A 15,182-nucleotide genomic window follows, 5' to 3' on the forward strand; every position below is an offset into this window, starting at 1 on the left:
CCATACTGTGTTGTGTGGTGCTGGTGCACCGTACTGTGTTGTGTGGTGCTGGTGCACCATTCTTACTGTACTGTGTTGTGTGGTGTTGGTGCACCGTACTTACTGTACCGTGTTGCTTGGCGTTGGTGCACCGTACTGTGTTGTGTGGTGCTGGTGCACCGTACTGTGTTGTGTGGTGTTGGTGCACCGTACTGTGTTGTGTGGTGCTGGTGCACCGTACTGTGTTGTGTGGTGCTGGTGCACCGTACTTACTGTACCGTGTTGCGTGGCGTTGGTGCACCGTACTGTGTTGTGTGGTGCTGGTGCACCGTACTGTGTTGTGTGGTGCTGGTGCACCGTACTGTGTTGTGTGGTGCTGGTGCACCGTACTGTGTTGTGTGGTGCTGGTGCACCGTACTGTGTTGTGGTGCTGCTGCACCGTACTGTGTTTTGTGGTGCTGGTGCACCGTACTGTGTTGTGAGGTGCTGGTGCACTGTACTGTGTTGTGTGGTGCTGGTGCACCGTACTGTGTTGTGTGGTGCTGGTGCACTGTACTGTGTTGTGTGGTGCTGGTGCTCCGTACTGTATTGTGTGGTGCTGCTGCACCGTACTGTGTTGTGTGGTGCTGGTGCACCGTACTGTGTTGTGTGGTGCGGGTGCACTGTACTGTGTTGTGTGGTGCTGGTGCACCATACTGTGTTGTGTGGTGCTGGTGCACCGTACTGTGTTGTGTGGTACTGGTGCACCGTACTTACTGTACTGTGTTGTGTGTGGTGCTGGTGCACCGTACTGTGTTGTGTGGTGCTGGTGCACCGTACTGTGTTGTGTGGTGCGGGTGCACTGTACTGTGTTGTGTGGTGCTGGTGCACCATACTGTGTTGTGTGGTGCTGGTGCACCGTACTGTGTTGTGTGGTACTGGTGCACCGTACTTACTGTACTGTGTTGTGTGTGGTGCTGGTGCACCGTACTGTGTTGTGTGGTGCTCGTGCACCGTACTGTGTTGTGTGGTGCTGGTGCACCATACTGTGTTGTGTGGTGCTGGTGCACCATACTGTGTTGTGTGGTGCTGTAGCACCGTACTGTGTTGTGTGGTGCTGGTGCACCGTACTGTGTTGTGTGGTGCTGGTGTACCATACTGTGTTGTGTGGTGCTGGTGCACCATACTGTGTTGTGTGGTGCTGGTGCACCGTACTGTGTTGTGTGGTGCTGGTGCACCGTACTGTGTTGTGTGGTGCTGGTGCACCGTACTGTGTTGTGTGGTGCTGGTGCACCGTACTGTGTTGTGTGGTGCTGGTGCACTGTACTGTGTTTTGTGGTGCTGGTGCACCGTACTGTGTTGTGTGGTGCTGGTGCACTGTACTCTGTTGTGTGGTGCTGGTGCACCGTACTGTGTTGTGTGGTGCTGGTGCACCGTACTGTGTTGTGTAGTGCTGGTGCACCGTACTGTGTTGTGTGGTGCTGGTGCACTGTACTGTGTTGTGTGGTGCTGGTGCACCGTACTGTGTTGTGTGCTGCTGGTGCACCGTACTGTGTTGTGTGGCGCTGGTGCACTGTACTGTGTTGTGTGGTGCTGGTGCACCGTACTGTGTTGTGTGGTGCTGGTGCACTGTACTGTGTTGTGTGGTGCTGGTGCTCCGTACTGTATTGTGTGGTGCTGGTGCACCGTACTGTGTTGTGTGGTGCTGGTGCACCGTACTGTGTTGTGTGGTGCGGGTGCACTGTACTGTGTTGTGTGGTGCTGGTGCACCATACTGTGTTGTGTGGTGCTGGTGCACCGTACTGTGTTGTGTGGTACTGGTGCACAGTACTTACTGTACTGGGTTGTGTGTGGTGCTGGTGCACCGTACTGTGTTGTGTGGTGCTGGTGCACCGTACTGTGTTGTGTGGTGCGGGTGCACTGTACTGTGTTGTGTGGTGCTGGTGCACCATACTGTGGTGTGTGGTGCTGGTGCACCGTACTGTGTTGTGTGGTACTGGTGCACCGTACTTACTGTACTGTGTTGTGTGTGGTGCTGGTGCACCGTACTGTGTTGTGTGGTGCTCGTGCACCGTACTGTGTTGTGTGGTGCTGGTGCACCATACTGTGTTGTGTGGTGCTGGTGCACCATACTGTGTTGTGTGGTGCTGTAGCACCGTACTGTGTTGTGTGGTGCTGGTGCACCGTACTGTGTTGTGTGGTGCTGGTGTACCATACTGTGTTGTGTGGTGCTGGTGCACCATACTGTGTTGTGTGGTGCTGGTGCACCGTACTGTGTTGTGTGGTGCTGGTGCACAATACTGTGTTGTGTGGTGCTGGTGCACCGTACTGTGTTGTGTGGTGCTGGTGCACTGTACTGTGTTGTGTGGTGCTGGTGCACTGTACTGTGTTGTGTGGTGCTGGTGCACCATACTGTGTTGTGTGGTGCTGGTGCACCGTACTGTGTTGTGTGGTGCTGGTGCACCATACTTACTGTACTGTGTTGTGTGGTGCTGGTGCACCGTACTTACTGTACTGTGTTGCGTGGTGTTGGTGCACCGTACTGTGTTGTGGGGTGCTGGTGCACCGTACTGTCTTGTGTGGTGTTGGTGCACCGTACTTACTGTACTGTGTTGTGTGGTGTTGGTGCACCGTACTTACTGTACCGTGTTGCGTGGCGTTGGTGCACCGTACTGTGTTGTGTGGTGCTGGTGCACCGTACTGTGTTGTGTGGTGTTGGTGCACCGTACTGCGTTGTGTGGTGCTGGTGCACCGTACTGTGTTGTGTGGTGCTGGTGCACCGTACTTACTGTACCGTGTTGCGTGGCGTTGGTGCACCGTACTGTGTTGTGTGGTGCTGGTGCACCGTACTGTGTTGTGTGGTGCTGGTGCACCGTACTGTGTTGTGTGGTGCTGGTGCACCGTACTGTGTTGTGTGGTGCTGGTGCACCGTACTGTGTTGTGGTGCTGGTGCACCGTACTGTGTTGTGTGGTGCTGGTGCACCGTACTGTGTTGTGTGGTGCTGGTGAACTGTACTGTGTTGTGTGGTGCTGGTGCACCGTACTGTGTTGTGTGGTGCTGGTGCACTGTACTGTGTTGTGTGGTGCTGGTGCTCCGTACTGTATTGTGTGGTTCTGGTGCACCGTACTGTGTTGTGTGGTGCTGGTGCACCGTACTGTGTTGTGTGGTGCGGGTGCACTGTACTGTGTTGTGTGGTGCTGGTGCAAAATACTGTGTTGTGTGGTGCTGGTGCACCGTACTGTGTTGTGTGGTACTGGTGCACCGTACTTACTGTACTGTGTTGTGTGTGGTGTTGGTGCACCGTACTGTGTTGTGTGGTGCTGGTGCACCGTACTGTGTTGTGTGGTGCTGGTGCACCATACTGTGTTGTGTGGTGCTGGTGCACCATACTGTGTTGTGTGGTGCTGTAGCACCGTACTGTGTTGTGTGGTGCTGGTGCACCGTACTGTGTTGTGTGGTGCTGGTGCACCATACTGTGTTGTGTGGTGCTGGTGCACCATACTGTGTTGTGTGGTGCTGGTGCACCGTACTGTGTTGTGTGGTGCTGGTGCACCATACTGTGTTGTGTGGTGCTGGTGCACCGTACTGTGTTGTGTGGTGCTGGTGCACTGTACTGTGTTGTGTGGTGCTGGTGCACTGTACTGTGTTGTGTGGTGCTGGTGCACCATACTGTGTTGTGTGGTGCTGGTGCACCGTACTGTGTTGTGTGGTGCTGGTGCACCATACTTACTGTACTGTGTTGTGTGGTGCTGGTGCACCGTACTTACTGTACCGTGTTGCGTGGTGTTGGTGCACCGTACTGTGTTGTGGGGTGCTGGTGCACCGTACTGTCTTGTGTGGTGTTGGTGCACCGTACTTACTGTACTGTGTTGTGTGGTGTTGGTGCACCGTACTTACTGTACCGTGTTGCGTGGCGTTGGTGCACCGTACTGTGTTGTGTGGTGCTGGTGCACCGTACTGTGTTGTGTGGTGTTGGTGCACCGTACTGTGTTGTGTTCTGCTGGTGCACCGTACTGTGTTGTGTGGTGCTGGTGCACCGTACTTACTGTACCGTGTTGCGTGGCGTTGGTGCACCGTACTGTGTTGTGTGGTGCTGGTGCACCGTACTATGTTGTGTGGTGCTGGTGCACCGTACTGTGTTGTGTGGTGCTGGTGCACCGTACTGTGTTGTGTGGTGCTGGTGCACCGTACTGTGTTGTGGTGCTGGTGCACCGTACTGTGTTGTGTGGTGCTGGTGCTCCGTACTGTGTTGTGTGGTGCTGGTGCACCGTACTGTGTTGTGTGGTGCTGGTGCACCATACTGTGTTGTGTGGTGCTGGTGCACCATACTGTGTTGTGTGGTGCTGTAGCACCGTACTGTGTTGTGTGGTGCTGGTGCACCGTACTGTGTTGTGTGGTGCTGGTGCACCATACTGTGTTGTGTGGTGCTGGTGCACCATACTGTGTTGTGTGGTGCTGGTGCACCGTACTGTGTTGTGTGGTGCTGGTGCACCATACTGTGTTGTGTGGTGCTGGTGCACCGTACTGTGTTGTGTGGTGCTGGTGCACTGTACTGTGTTGTGTGGTGCTGGTGCACTGTACTGTGTTGTGTGGTGCTGGTGCACCATACTGTGTTGTGTGGTGCTGGTGCACCGTACTGTGTTGTGTGGTGCTGGTGCACCATACTTACTGTACTGTGTTGTGTGGTGCTGGTGCACCGTACTTACTGTACCGTGTTGCGTGGTGTTGGTGCACCGTACTGTGTTGTGGGGTGCTGGTGCACCGTACTGTCTTGTGTGGTGTTGGTGCACCGTACTTACTGTACTGTGTTGTGTGGTGTTGGTGCACCGTACTTACTGTACCGTGTTGCGTGGCGTTGGTGCACCGTACTGTGTTGTGTGGTGCTGGTGCACCGTACTGTGTTGTGTGGTGTTGGTGCACCGTACTGTGTTGTGTTCTGCTGGTGCACCGTACTGTGTTGTGTGGTGCTGGTGCACCGTACTTACTGTACCGTGTTGCGTGGCGTTGGTGCACCGTACTGTGTTGTGTGGTGCTGGTGCACCGTACTGTGTTGTGTGGTGCTGGTGCACCGTACTGTGTTGTGTGGTGCTGGTGCACTGTACTGTGTTGTGTGGTGCTGGTGCACCGTACTGTGTTGTGGTGCTGGTGCACCGTACTGTGTTGTGGTGCTGGTGCACCGTACTGTGTTGTGTGGTGCTGGTGCTCCGTACTGTGTTGTGTGGTGCTGGTGCACCGTACTGTGTTGTGTGGTGCTGGTGCACCGTACTGTGTTGTGTGGTGCTGGTGCACTGTACTGTGTTGTGTGGTGCTGGTGCACCGTACTGTGTTGTGGTGCTGGTGCACCGTACTGTGTTGTGTGGTGCTGGTGGACCGTACTCACGGTACCGTGACGGTGTACCAGGTGTGTGGGTGTGGCACATACGGTGCTCGTCTACACGCTGTGCTCTGGGTGCGGACTTTAGCCTCATGTGCGTATTGTTCTTTTTCATTTGTGTATAGTGTATTTCCTTGTTGTTTTGGTCCCTTTATGCGTGCCTGGTGTGTGTCTGTATATTGCCCTCATGTTTGTATATTGCTGTGTGTGTATATTTATGTGATTGGTGTTCGTAAATTTATGCATTGGTTTGGTGTATTGCTTTTTGTTAATATGGTGTTGTGGTGTTGGTGGTGTTCACTGTGATAACCGCCTCTGTTATGGTGCTTCGGCTCCTTGCATTTTAATTGTATTTATATGTTGTTTTTAACAAACAAACACATAATAACTTGATAGCAACTACCATCTCCAAGTGTCGGAGAAACTATAGGCTCGTTCTGACATGTAAACATTTACACCTGTTCCCCCTCTGATCGTCAGCTACTACGCGGGAGATTCAAAACTCGGAATCTCTGCAAAAATCTTGTTTAATCCTTTGATCGTCCAGAATTCCATTTACTTGTCTCCATTTTTGTAAAATCTGTCAACCTCCGGCAGAATAACAGAGGAGTAATTACATTAATCATAAGTATATACATTGTCTAACAGTGACACTAATAGCAAGGATGAACAAAATAAAAACAGGAATGATAATATTACCCTTACAAATAATAACTTCAGAAGAAGAATATATATATATATATATATATATATATATATATATATATATATATATATATATATATATATATATATATATATATATATATATATATATTCCCAGAAGCAACGCAACTGGTATGTACAAGACGCCTTAATCCACTTGACCATCACGACCGGACATAATGAGGTGATAGCCGAGGCTATTTGAACCACCCCACCGCCGGCACTCGGATAGTAATCTTGGGCATAGCATTTTACCAAATCACCTCATTCTTTGGGCACACGTGTGGAACACAAATGCGAACAAGCCTGAATGGTCCCCAGGACAAATTCAGGGGACCATTTCATTTGTCCTGGGGACCATTCAGGCTTGTTCGCATTTGTGTTCCTCACGTGTGCCCCAAAGAATGAGGTGATTTGGTAAAATGCTATGCCCAAGATTACTATCCGAGTGCCGGCGGTGGGGTGGTTCAAATAGCCTCGGCTATCACCTCATTATGTCCGGTCGTGATGGTCAAGTGGATTAAGGCGTCTTGTACATACCAGTTGCGTTGCTTCTGGGAGTATGGGTTCGAGTCACTTCTGGGGTGTGAGTTTTCAGTTGCATATTGTCCTGGGGACCATTCAGGCTTGTTCGCATATATATATATATATATATATATATATATATATATATATATATATATATATATATATATTATTAAATATGACCGAAAAAGTTAGATTAATAATTCTAACACGAATTTTCTCAATCTTTCGTTCATTTCTTTTCACTGTTGGAGGTAAATCAAAAATCAATTCTCCAAAATTCATTTTTATTTCTAGTCTGACGCGACACGAGCGCGTTTCGTAAAACTTATTACATTTTCAAAGACTTTAGTTCACAAATACACAACTGAATAGAACTTACGCATCTCCGATTTTATATCTACATTTGAGTGAGGTGGAAGGGGTGATGTGGCATTAACACAAGACAGAACAAGATGTGGCATTAATAGGGTATTAATTTCATCAACACAAGACAGAACAAGAGTATTAATAGGGTATTAATTTCATCAACACAAGACAGAACACGAAACAATGGATATTGAATAGAAGTGTTTGTAGAAAGCCTATTGGTCCATATTTCTTGATGCTTCTATATTGGAGCGGAGTCTTGAGGTGGGTAGAATATAGTTGTGCAATAATTGGCTGTTGATTGCTGGTGTTGACTTCTTGATGTGTAGTGCCTCGCAAACGTCAAGCCGCCTGCTATCGCTGTATCTATCGATGATTTCTGTGTTGTTTACTAGGATTTCTCTGGCGATGGTTTGGTTGTGGGAAGAGATCTGGGTCTCTTCCCACAACCAAACCATCGCCAGAGAAATCCTAGTAAACAACACAGAAATCATCGATAGATACAGCGATAGCAGGCGGCTTGACGTTTGCGAGGCACTACACGTCAAGAAGTCAACACCAGCAATCAACAGCCAATTATTGCACAACTATATTCTACCCACCTCAAGACTCCGCTCCAATATAGAAGCATCAAGAAATATGGACCAATAGGCTTTCTACAAACACTTCTATTCAATATCCATTGTTTCGTGTTCTGTCTTGTGTTGATGAAATTAATACCCTATTAATACTCTTGTTCTGTCTTGTGTTGATGAAATTAATACCCTATTAATGCCACATCTTGTTCTGTCTTGTGTTAATGCCACATCACCCCTTCCACCTCACTCAAATGTAGATATAAAATTGGAGATGCGTAAGTTCTATTCAGTTGTGTATTTGTGAACTAAAGTCTTTGAAAATGTAATAAGTTTTAGGAAACACGCTCGTGTCGCGTCAGACTAGAAATAAAAATGAATTTTGGAGAATTGATTTTTGATTTACCTCCAACAGTGAAAAGAAATGTACGAAAGATTGAGAAAATTCGTGTTAGAATTATTAATCTTACTTTTTCGGTCATATTTAATAATATATGTCTACATGAAAGACTGCTACCAAAATATACTAATATATATATATATATATATATATATATATATATATATATATATATATATATATATATATATATATATATATATATATATAAAGTTGGAAAAAGTTGTTAACCTCTCCCTCAACGAATGCCAGTGGAAACAAGCCACTCTTCCTGATAGGCTCGGTGGCTTGGGTGTCCGTACTGCTACCCAAATTGTTGTCTCAGCCTTCCTGTCTTCCTCCTCGGCATCAGATGACCTGGCTAAGGAAATTCTACCTGACACCCTGAGTGATGTAGCGGGGATACAGGACCCCCACCACACGGAATGCGACACGAAATGGGGTGCAATGCCAGACCCAGCACTCAGACCAGCCATGCCGAAAGCCAAGAAACAATCCAGTTGGGACAGCCCCATTGTAGACAAAGAAGCCACAACTTTGCTGGAGGCAGCAACAACCCCAAGTGATCGTGCACGCCTCACAGCTGTGCAGGCTCCCCATGCAGGGGACTTCCTTTTGGCAGTCCCTATGTCTGCGACAGGCACACGTCTTGATCCGCAGGAGCTCCGTATTGCAGTCGCTCTCCGCCTTGCTGCCCCTATCCACACTGTTCATAGGTGTATTTGCGGCGAGGCAGATGCTGACGAATATGGATTGCATGGCCTGCACTGTGGAAAATCTGGTGGTTGGCACACTAGACACGACGAAGTCAATGACATCATTAAAAGAAGCCTTGCCTCTGCTCAGTGTCCAGCAGAGAGAGAGCCCCGCAACCTACTGAACCGTGACTCTGTTAGCTTTGCCGGCCGACCAGACGGAATCACACTGCGACCGTGGAAGGGTGGCTGACAGTTGGCATGGGACTATACTTGTGTATCCACCCTGGCAACCACATACATCAACCTCTCTGCCGGCACAGCAGGAGCCGCGGCAACACACAGAGAAAGAGACAAGTCAGCCAAGTACAGGCAATTAGATCATCGGTACAACTTCGTTCCAATAGGGTCTGAGACCCTAGGCCCATGGGGAGAGAGTGCAAGAAGGTTTCTCAGGGATCTTGGTTCCAAGCTCATTGACACACAAGAGACCCTAGAGCAGCAAGTTTTCTCTTTCAGCGCCTCAGTGTCGCGATCCAGAGGGGGAATGCTCACTGAATCCTCGGTTCCTGCCCGGCGTCGGAGGAGTTCGAGGAAATCTACAGCCTCTAGGAAGCGAACTTTTTTTTGTGTCCTCTTAATGATAATTTTTTGTATAAAATCAGATATGTAACTGTATAACCTTGCATAATAAAGTGTACACCATAAAAAAGGGGGGTGGTAGGAGAAGCGAACACTCTTACGTATTCAGAGTTAAATGGCAAGTTTTTCCCTGAATGCTCTGTGTTCCCTTCTCTGAGGCTGCGGGTCCCTATAATTGCACCAGAGGTGGTTCCCCCCCCCTATATATATATATATATATATATATATATATATATATATATATATATATATATATATATATATATATATATATATATATATATATATATATATATATATATATATATATATAACTATAGTTATATATAGGCTCGGCAATAACCAAGTGCACAACGCTTCAGGCCAACATTACATCAGCGTCGTAGTATGAGCAACACACTAATATAATAATAATAGCCAAGATTAATGTCATATAAATGATAAATAAGGTTGAGTGCAGCTTGAGTGTTAAACATAACCTGAGGTGTACTCGTAGACGCTGCCGGCGACACCAACCACACATTCACCAAGGTTAACACGTTGTCCAACCATAACAATATTTCTTGAATATGTATTAACATGATCGTATAAGTGTAATTGTGTATACTGTTAGACTTACTGTAGGTTATGTCTGGTTAGGTTAGGATAGTTTAGGTTAGGTTAGGTTATGTCTGGTTAGGTCTGGATAGTTTAGGTTAGGTTAGGTTATGTCTGGTTAGGTTAGGTTAGGTTAGGTTAGGTTAGGTTATGTCTGGTTAGGTTAGGTTAGGTTAGGTTAGAATAGTTTAGGTTAGGTTACGTCTTGTTAGGTTAGGATAGTTTAGGTTAGGTTATGTCTGGTTAGGTTAGTTTAGGTTAGGTTTAGTTTAGTTTAGTTTAGGTTAGGTTAGGTTAGTGTAGGTTAGGTAAGGTTAGGTTATGTTTGGTTAGGTTAAGTTTGGTTAGGTTAGTTTATGTTAAGTTAAATTAGTTTAGGTTAGTTTAGTTTAGTTTAGGTTATATTAGGTTAGGTTAGTTAATTTAGGTTAGGTTAATGTAGATTAGGTTAGCTTACGGTTAGGTAAGGAAAGGGTAGGTTAGGTTAGGTTAGGTTAGGTAAGGTAAGGGTAGGTTAGGTTAGGTTAGGTTAGGTAAGGTAAGGGTAGGTTAGGTTAGGTACTTCGTTGGTACATGTATATTAAATGCTGATATTCAGTTCAACATGAAATGAACATAATCTTTTTTAACAGTCATTAAGACTTACTATGAAAACATTTGCATTAAAATGATCTTAAAATATATATTATTCGATTTAATTAAATTGCATCATGAATTTCCAACATTCCTAACATACATATACAATATTGTGCTGTTCCTGTACTCACCTAGTTGTGCTTGCTGAGGTTGAGCTTTGGCTCTTTGGTTCCGCCTCTAGACTGTCAATCAACTAGTGTACAGGTTCCTGAGCCTACTGGGCTCTATTATATCTACACTTGAAACTGTGTATGGAGTCAGCCTCCACCACATCACTGCCTAATGCATGTGTAGAATATTTCACTGTACACCGTGGCCTTGATAACAGTTTATGTCAGTGTACTTAGTCTACACGGTACTTAGTCTACACTGACCCAGGCTTCATAATCTGCGACTCGAGTCGGACTCATAATGTGAAACTGATCGTAAATTCTTCCTGTTAATACATTTATTCCCTCATGATTCTGTTCTAACTTTTCCAATCCCTGCACCATAGTCCCTCGACGCTTCCTCCACTTTTAGTTCTAAGACATTTATTTGCGACTAGAAAGTAATGAGACGTGTTGGGGGGGGGGGGGGGGGGTGGAAAACACGTGGTTAATGAAAGCCTAAAGGGTTTAGACTTAGAATGTCGCGCTAACTACCGACCCAGTTAGAGAGACATGTGTTGTAACACATCTCCAAGAGAGGCAGGTGTTGTAACAACCTCTCCATGAGAGGCAGGTGTTGTAACAATCTCACCAAGAGAGACAGGTGTTGTAACAACCTCACCAAGAGAGGCAGGTGTAGTAACAACCTCTCCATGAGAGGCAGGTGTTGTAACAACCTCACCAAGAGAGGCGGGTGTTGTAACAACCTCACCAAGAGAGGCACGTGTTGTAACAACCTCACCAAGAGAGGCAGGTGTTGTAACAACCTCTCCAAGAGAGGCAGGTGTTGTAACCACCTCTCCATGAGAGGCAGGTGTTGTAACAACCTCACCAAGAGAGGCGGGTGTTGTAACAACCTCACCAAGAGAGGCAGGTGTTGTAACAATCTCACCAAGAGAGACAGGTGTTGTAACAACCTCACCAAGAGAGGCAGGTGTTGTAACAACCTCACCAAGAGAGGCAGGTGTTGTAACAACCTCACCAAGAGAGGCGGGTGTTGTAACAACCTCACCAAGAGAGACAGGTGTTGTAACAACCTCACCAAGAGAGGCAGGTGTTGTAACAACCTCACCAAGAGAGGCAGGTGTTGTAACAACCTCTCCAAGAGAGGCAGGTGTTGTAACAACCTCTCCAAGAGAGGCAGGTGTTGTAACAACCTCACCAAGAGAGGCAGGTGTTGTAACAACCTCACCAAGAGAGGCAGGTGTTGTAACAACCTCACCAAGAGAGGCGGGTGTTGTAACAACCTCACCAAGAGAGGCGGGTGTTGTAACAACCTCACCAAGAGAGGCAGGTGTTGTAACAATCTCTCCAAGAGAGGCGGGTGTTGTAACAACCTCATCAAGAGAGGCGGGTGTTGTAACAACCTCACCAAGAGAGGCAGGTGTTGTAACAACCTCACCAAGAGAGGCAGGTGTTGTAACAACCTCTCCAAGAGAGGCAGGTGTTGTAACAACCTCTCCAAGAGAGGCAAGTGTTGTAACAACCTCACCAAGAGAGGCAGGTGTTGTAACAACCTCACCAAGAGAGGCAGGTGTTGTAACAACCTCTCCAAGAGAGGCAGGTGTTGTGTACAACCTCACCAAGAGAGGCGGGTGTTGTAACAACCTCACCAAGAGAGGCAGGTGTTGTAACAACCTCTCCAAGAGTGGCGGGTGTTGTAACAACCTCACCAAAAGAGGCAGGTGTTGTAACAACCTCTCCAAGAGAGGCAGGTGTTGTAACAACCTCACCAAGAGAGGCGGGTGTTGTAACAACCTCACCAAGAGAGGCGGGTGATGTAACAACCTCACCAAGAGAGGCAGGTGTTGTAACAATCTCTCCAAGAGAGGCGGGTGTTGCAACAACCTCACCAAGAGAGGCGGGTGTTGTAACAACCTCACCAAGAGAGGCGGATGTTGTAACAACCTCACCAAGAGAGGCAGGTGTTGTAACAATCTCTCCAAGAGAGGCGGGTGTTGTAACAACCTCACTAAGAGAGGCGGGTGTTGTAACAACCTCACCAAGAGAGGCAGGTGTTGTAACAACCTCACCATGAGAGGCAGGTGTTGTAACAACCTCTCCAAGAGAGGCAGGTGTTGTAACAACCTCTCCAAGAGAGGCAGGTGTTGTAACAACCTCACCAAGAGAGGCAGGTGTTGTAACAACCTCTCCAAGAGAGGCAGGTGTTGTAACAACCTCACCAAGAGAGGCGGGTGTTGTAACAACCTCACCAAGAGAGGCAGGTGTTGTAACAACCTCTCCAAGAGTGGCGGGTGTTGTGACAACCTCACCAAGAGAGGCAGGTGTTGTAACAACCTCTCCAAGAGAGGCAGGTGTTGTAACAACCTCTCCAAGAGAGGCAGGTGTTGTAACAACCTCACCAAGAGAGGCGGGTGTTGTAACAACCTCACCAAGAGAGGCAGGTGTTGTAACAATCTCACCAATAGAGACAGGTGTTGTAACAACCTCACCAAGAGAGGCAGGTGTTGTAACAACCTCACCAAGAGAGGCAGGTGTTGTAACAACCTCACCAAGAGAGGCGGGTGTTGTAACAACCTCACCAAGAGAGACAGGTGTTGTAACAACCTCACCAAGAGAGGCAGGTGTTGTAACAACCTCACCAAGAGAGACAGGTATTGTAACAACCTCTCCAAGAGTGGCGGGTGTTGTAACAACCTCACCAAGAGAGGCAGGTGTTGTAACAACCTCTCCAAGAGAGGCAGGTGTTGTAACAACCTCTCCAAGAGAGGCAGGTGTTGTAACAACCTCACCAAGAGAGGCAGGTGTTGTAACAACCTCACCAAGAGAGGCAGGTGTTGTAACAACCTCACCAAGAGAGGCAGGTGTTGTAACAACCTCACCAAGAGAGGCGGGTGTTGTAACAACCTCACCAAGAGAGACAGGTGTTGTAACAACCTCACCAAGAGAGGCGGGTGTTGTAACAACCTCACCAAGAGAGGCGGGTGTTGTAACAACCTCACCAAGAGAGGCAGGTGTTGTAACAATCTCTCCAAGAGAGGCGGGTGTTGTAACAACCTCACTAAGAGAGGCGGGTGTTGTAACAACCTCACCAAGAGAGGCAGGTGTTGTAACAACCTCACCAAGAGAGGCAGGTGTTGTAACAACCTCTCCAAGAGAGGCAGGTGTTGTAACAACCTCACCAAGAGAGGCGGGTGTTGTAACAACCTCACCAAGAGAGGCAGGTGTTGTAACAATCTCTCCAAGAGAGGCGGGTGTTGTAACAATCTCTCCAAGAGAGGCGGGTGTTGTAACAACCTCACCAAGAGAGGCGGGTGTTGTAACAACCTCACCAAGAGAGGCAGGTGTTGTAACAACCTCACCAAGAGAGGCAGGTGTTGTAACAACCTCACCAACAGAGGCGGGTGTTGTAACAACCTCACCAAGAGAGACAGGTGTTGTAACAACGTCACCAAGAGAGGCAGGTGTTGTAACAACCTCACCAAGAGAGGCAGGTATTGTAACAACCTCACCAAGAGAGGCGGGTGATGTAACAACCTCACCAAGAGAGGCAGGTGTTGTAACAATCTCTCCAAGAGAGGCGGGTGTTGCAACAACCTCACCAAGGGAGGCGGGTGTTGTAACAACCTCACCAAGAGAGGCAGGTGTTGTAACAACCTCACCAAGAGAGGCAGGTGTTGTAACAACCTCATCAAGAGAGGCGGGTGTTGTAACAACCTCACCAAGAGAGGCGGGTGTTGTAACAACCTCACTAAGAGAGGCAGGTGTTGTAACAATCTCTCCAAGAGAGGCGGGTGTTGTAACAACCTCACTAAGAGAGGCGGGTGTTGTAACAACCTCACCAAGAGAGGCAGGTGTTGTAACAACCTCACCAAGAGAGGCAGGTGTTGTAACAACCTCTCCAAGAGAGGCAGGTGTTGTAACAACCTCACTAAGAGGGGCGGGTGTTGTAACAACCTCACCAAGAGAGGCAGGTGTTGTAACAACCTCACCAAGAGAGACAGGTGTTGTAACAACCTCACCAAGAGAGGCAGTTGTTGTAACAACCTCACCAAGAGAGGCAGGTGTTGTAACAACCTCACCAAGAGAGGCGGGTGTTGTAACAACCTCACCAAGAGAGGCAGGTGTTGTAACAACCTCTCCAAGAGAGGCGGGTGTTGTAACAACCTCACCAAGAGAGGCAGTTGTTGTAACAACCTCACCAAGAGAGACAGGTGTTGTAACAACCTCACCAAGAGAGGCAGGTGTTGTAACAATCTCACCTAGAGAGGCGGGTGTTGTAACAACCTGACCAAGAGAGGCAGGTGTTGTAACAACCTCACCTAGAGAGGCGGGTGTTGTAACAACCTCACCAAGAGAGGCAGAGCTGGCAGCCATAACCGCAAAAGTGGTAACCTCACATTATTAGAGAGTCCTTTGTTTCCTGCACAAACCCTTCTTCCTCATCATCCACGGCCCTATTGCTCCCTTCCCTCAGTCGCCCTTACTTCTCTGTGGGTGACATTGTCGCCATTCTCCACCCTATGTTGATGTCTCTCAAACCAGATGACGAGAAATTGTAATCCCATTTCCATGGCGAAATGGGATTACAATTT

This window comes from Procambarus clarkii, chromosome 3 (assembly GCF_040958095.1).
Source record: "Procambarus clarkii isolate CNS0578487 chromosome 3, FALCON_Pclarkii_2.0, whole genome shotgun sequence".
Classification (NCBI taxonomy): Eukaryota; Metazoa; Arthropoda; class Malacostraca; order Decapoda; family Cambaridae; genus Procambarus; species Procambarus clarkii.